A 6165-nucleotide genomic window follows, 5' to 3' on the forward strand; every position below is an offset into this window, starting at 1 on the left:
TCAAGATTTCTTGAGTGATCTTTTAGTATAATCAATCGATCTTCCTATCTAGTGAAAAGTCTTCCAAGTCGTTCCTAAAACACACAAGGACATGTGTGAACACGTATGATTCACACGTTGATTATTTAGACTCTCTAGATGTTCTCAACACATGAGATCTAGAGAGTTTGGAGAAGAGAGAAGACTTGTAGAAAGTTCTAGAATTTTAAGGCCTAGAAAATTCTATCGATACTTTTTTGAGAGAGTTTGATAACAAAAATAACAACTGATCTAAAAATAATCGCTTCTTTTTAGACTTATAAAGATAAAATAAAATAATCTTATTTTTCTTTAATTTAAATGATTCAAACAGATTAGTTATCTTCTACTTTAATTATTTATTTAAATTAAATTTAAAATAATAATTAAATAATCAAATATTATTTAAAATTCAAAATTCAAATCTTAGGGACATGTGGCACCACAAAGTGGCGCCACTTTATTGCCTCTCTGATTTTTCTCATTTGTTTGTTTAATTAATTTTAAGACAATATATTTATTCTTAAAAATAAATAATAGTTAATTTAGAATTAAAATTATCTTAAATTTATCACTTTGAATAATTATCTTATACTAAGATAATAATTAACTCTCTTTAATATTAATCCATACACCGATTAATATTTATTTCGACTAATATAAAGTTTTCAAATAAAAATAAATTAGTTAAACAATTAATTAATTGCACATTAATTATCACTTAGCACTAGAAAATTAATTCCTTTGCAATTTAGTCATTTTCTCCATTAATCTTGCTTGAGACATCCTTACCCTTGACAGTGTAGGGCAGAGGTGGCTCAGGGACCATGGATCTATAATATGAAGATTCAATAAACCAAACGATTAATTAAACTCTTTAATTAAATAATCTTATTTATTAATTCCATTATTACTCTACTATAAATATGAAATTTCACTCTAAGTAATTATAGAATTATATTACATATTTTTCTCTTGTAGTCTATTGATATAATCAATAAATATAGTTCTGTCCTCCATTTATTGGTTCGCTAATTAGAGCTTGTCAAGAATTACAGTTTTACCCTTCTAATTACCTCTTGTTCCTTAAGTACCATTAATTCACTAGTGAATAATTAGTCTATAATCATATTATAGATTTGAGCTCAATAACTATTCAGTCCTAGAACTAACCTTTAAGGGAACAAATATTCGATCCGTTAGGAAAGTATGGATTCCATTTTTGTAAAATCATGTTCCCAACCATTCATGATATTGAATCTAAAAAAAAAAAAAAGTCACTAGCCTCATTATATTAAGAGACCTTAACGAATAAATCAAAAGATCCAATAAACATAAACAGAAGTTCATGATAACTCAGGGTTTAGAATGATCTACGAATGATCATCTTTTGAGATATGAATTAAATATTTATGGCAAACGGTAAGTTTATAAAGATAGTTAATTCACATTGGTCCTGTCATATATAGTCACTATTATGTAAAGTACATTTACCAAGATGTCTATCCACATCACTAATCCGAATCTAGATTACTTGCATCACATATGCCTAGTAAATCGTACTAGCAATCATTCATTAAAGATTTCGTACTTTAATATGTTGTTTACTATTTTATTCATTATATATGATCTTAATTCTCACTACTACAAAAATAATCTTTTATGATACTTTTTTAGGGCACTCACCTAATGCGAGCCCTAAAAATAGCTCCTAGTCTTCGCGAGCCCTTAAAAAATTCCCGCGAGCCCTAAAAACTTGATTTGTTTTTTAACAAACACCTCTTGGACATTTTAGGGCTCGTGTTGCGAGTCCTTAAAGAATTTTAAGTAATAATAAAATTTTAAATAGTACACATACATCATGAAATAGAGTTTGGTGTGGTAGTTTGCTATCCATTTAGCTTACTATAGGTCCAAGGTTCAAATCTTAGGTTTATAATTTTGTTTTTTTAAAAAAAAACAATATATCTAGAGTTAGCAAGTTTCGAATCCCCGTTCTCCAAGTCAACTGAAGTCTTTACCATTACACCAACACAGCTTATTATACAAAAAATGACTATTAAAATATTTTTATAGGGTCCCTTTTTTTTTTTTTTTGCATTGGGCCCAAATAACTTATCATAATAGACAAATTTTTTTACAAAACCACAATTAGGGTTCATACTTCTTTTTTTCAACAGAACAAAACCACAAAGAGAAGAAAGGGAGAAGGGGCTCGGGCCATACGGCGACAGGGGAGGCTCGGGTTGGTGGTCGATAGCGCAGGGGGCTCGGGGTCAGGCTGTACGGAGTAGGGGAGGCTCGGGCTGGGCTCGACGGTGGCTGGGGGTTCGAGGGCTCGACGACGGCTGGGGGCTCGGGGGGTGGGCTTGACGGCGAGTGGGGTTCTCAGGGTTGGCTGGGCTCAACGGCATGGGGGTCTCGGGGGGTGGGATCGACGGTGCAAGGTCGGGGTTGGTTGGGCTCGACGGCGCGGGGGCTGGGGGTCTTAGGGCTGGCTCGACGGCGGCAGGGACCTCTCAATGGCGGCGGTGGTCTCGGCAGGAGCTAGTTGCAGGTACTTTTTTTTTATTAAGCATATTTTTTTATTAATAATTATTTATATTTATTTTATTGCAGGTATTTTTTTTTTTTAATTTGTAATAGACTATTTTAATAATTAGAATCGTTCTGTTATTTATTTGGCTGCCTGAAATTGTTTGATATGTTGTGTATGTTGGTTTTTAAAATTTGGGGATGTTCGATTTACAATTGTTATGTTGCCAAAATTTATAGAAAATTGATGGATCTTTATTTAATCAATTTATGTCAATTTTTTCAAAGAAATTATAGTAGTTATTAAAATAATTACAAATATCGATTTCTAATCCAACGATTTAAGTTTAAGGACTTTAGACATCGTTATTAAATGATTTTATGGTTTCTTTTTAACGTCCAAGGGACGGTTTTTGAATGGTAATTCTATAGTAAACTTTAGAGTGTAACATGATGAATTTTGAGCATATGTTTTATTATAAATGAATTACTATTATTATAATTATTTGATTAATAATTATATAGACAGAAATAGTTAATGAACGATAAATTATTATGAACCCTAATTGAATTGATTATTCTTATTGTGTAAATATCTGTGAAAATTTATTGATTAAAATTTTATGAGCACAGAACATTAGACATTGGTTTGCTTGTACTCTTTGAAATTCTTTTGATAAAAAATGGATATGTTTCTTTTGTTTGTTCCCCTTGTTTTTTGTTTGTAGGAAAGTTTAATAATTCTAACTTTATTCAGAACTTAAAATTAAATTCATAGATGCAACAATAATTAATTATTGGTCAAATGTAAAATAATAATAATTTTATATTATAATGTGATTTTTCATGTTTCAGGGATGATTTTAGAAAGAAATTCATGGCAGTCAATCCTTACTTTGGAAAGACTATTGGTGACGAGGGTGAGTACAAGGACAAGAAGAAGAAAGATATGTATTTTGACAATGAATTTATTGTTTTATTTTATTTGTGATTTTTATTAGAGTATAAGTTTTCTTTTTTGAGTGGTTAATTATTTACTTTGTAAATCTAGTTATATTTTTTTTATTAGACTTGTAAAATGAATGTATAATTTATTTTATTTTAATCAATAAGTTTTCAGATTTGTATATAAATGTTTCATTTAAATCAGTATGTTTAATTTAAAATAAAAATAAATAAATTTTTTAAAAATTGAAAATATACATTTTAAGGGCACGCATTGCGATCCCTAAATTTTTTACTTAAAGGCATTCAACAGGATCTTTTAGGGCTTGCTTCTATTCTTTTAGGGCTCGCAAATCTTTTAGGGCACGCAATGCGACCCCTAAAAAATTGTGCATTTAAAGGCTCTCAAATAGAGGGCTCACGCCCCGCGAGTCTTGAAAACTCTTTTAGGGCTCACATGGGCCCTAAAAAGCGTTTTTTTTTTGTAGTAGTGTCTCTCGTACCCATACAAGATCAAATTCTCATAAATGAATATGGAATTTTATGATATTTATATAAATTATTCAAACAATAATTATAATATTCAAATATAATAAAAATGTACTTTTAATTAAATCAATAAAAATGTCTTCTCACATGCTTTTAGGGCACCAATCCTAACAAGAATTCCATAAAAAACATAAAAAATGGATTACCATATTTTTAAATAAAACTTTCTCACACTATCTCATTCCCTCATCTCCCCCTCACGACATCTCTCTTCATTTTCTCATTTCTCCCTTTCTCCCTCTCTCCTCCCCCACTTGGTTCATTCTTCTCAGCTCTCCACCGGCAACACCACCTCCGCCATCCGCCAATGACGCAACCCCCACCCCCCCGACGATGATGCAGCTCCCCCATCTAGTTCTTCTTCTTCTTATTTGGTGTTGTTGTTGTTGTTGTTCTTCTTCTTCTTCTTCTTCTTCTAGTTTTAATGTTCTTCTTGTTCTTTTTCATATTTGATTTTGTACTTCAGATTTGATTTTTTTTCTTCCAGCCCTAACTGTAACGATTACCATCTCAATCTTATCAAGTGTTTTTGTTCATATCTGATTTTTTTAAGGCATGTCTAAGTAACAAGGTACAATGGCAACTGATTCATTTTCCTTTATTTTTTTCATACCTAGATGTAACCAATTGTGATAACGATCAATTTATATATTTTTTTTGTTTAAATCTGTTTTTTTTCACACCTGGCTATGTAACTAGGTACCATGGCGATTGTTTTTTTTTCTTTCAGAATTAATTTTTTTTCGTCCTAGCTGTAACCAGTTACGATAACGATCTGTTTACATTTTTTTTATTCTCATTTGATTTTTTTCACACTTGTCTAAGTAACCAATTACCATCACAATCGGTTGAGAAATTTTTTTTTTCAAACTTGGTTAAGTAACCAGTTACCTTCATGATTAGTTTAGTTTATTTTTTTTCATATCTGTTTTTCTATTTTCAGACCTAGTTAAGTAGTCAATTACAATTCAATTGGTATTTTGATAGTGGTAGCATATTACCACCACATTACTAAAAATTTCAAAAGTATTTTTATAGTTGCAATGAGTTAACACCACATCACTTAAAAAAATAAAAATAATTTTGATAGTGGTAACTGGTTACCACACATCACTAAAAAAATTGATAGTGGCATACGGTTACTACCACATTAAAAAAAATCAAAACTATTTGGATAGTGGTAACCAGTTACTGCTGAGAAAATGGTGAAGAGAAAAAATGGAAAAAAAGAAGAAGAAGATATGGAAATAAAAAGCATGGTGAAGGTCTCTCTCTTTCTTTTTTTTTTACAAAAAATAATGAAAAAAAAGAAAAAAATATTTTATAAAATATGAATAATAAAAAAATATTACAAATAGATTAAAATTATAAAAATAATCTCAAAACATATTAAAAGTAGCTACTAAAATTGTATAAAAATAAAATATGATATACAAATAAAATATTACAAATATATGAGAAAAAAATATACCATAAGAAACTTAAGAAAACAAAATTACCATATTTTTCAAAGTTTAAAAAAATCTTATATTTAGTGTAATGTCCACGACTATTTTCATTGTTTTGATAGGTTATAACATATTTATAATTGTGGATTCAATATCTATAATTAAAATTTACAAAAATCTTTAAATCTTAATATAGTATCAGAGTTATGTAGCTTAAATAAAAATTCTATCCAAAACAATAATTAATGGAGAAGAGTCTTTAAAATCTAATTTAAGATTGATACTCAAAAGAACTACTATCTTAAAGAGGCACGTTAATACTCCCACATTGAAAAGAGGTGGAAAATTATAATTCCAAAAAGTAATATATGTTTGAGACATATGAAACTTTTTTTCATCTTCATTTTTCATAAAAACTAAATATTTAAATTAGTAATAATAATATAGTCATATAATATATAATTAATAACTAATAAAATGTGTTTATTATGTTAAGTGGGATAATGAACAGCTTATTATTAGCTAGATCATGAACAATTAAAAATTATGGAATGAACAATATGGGAATGATCAATTAAAAACTGTGGGAAGAATAATGAATAGTTTGTGGGAATAATGAATAGTTTATTAGCGACTGTATAAATATTATAAACTAGTTATTAACTATGTT

The 6165-nt window shown here is 29.2% G+C and overlaps 1 long non-coding RNA gene across 1 annotated transcript; it reads left to right on the top strand.

The window, feature by feature from the left end:
- Positions 1-2498: 2498 nt before the first annotated feature.
- LOC133807036 (uncharacterized) lies at positions 2499-3658 on the top strand. Its single transcript, XR_009879126.1, has 2 exons — positions 2499-2575; positions 3409-3658. It is a non-coding gene; the product is annotated as an uncharacterized LOC133807036 (long non-coding RNA).
- Positions 3659-6165: the final 2507 nt, after the last annotated feature.

This window comes from Humulus lupulus, chromosome X (assembly GCF_963169125.1).
Source record: "Humulus lupulus chromosome X, drHumLupu1.1, whole genome shotgun sequence".
In the NCBI taxonomy this organism is placed as follows: Eukaryota; Viridiplantae; Streptophyta; class Magnoliopsida; order Rosales; family Cannabaceae; genus Humulus; species Humulus lupulus.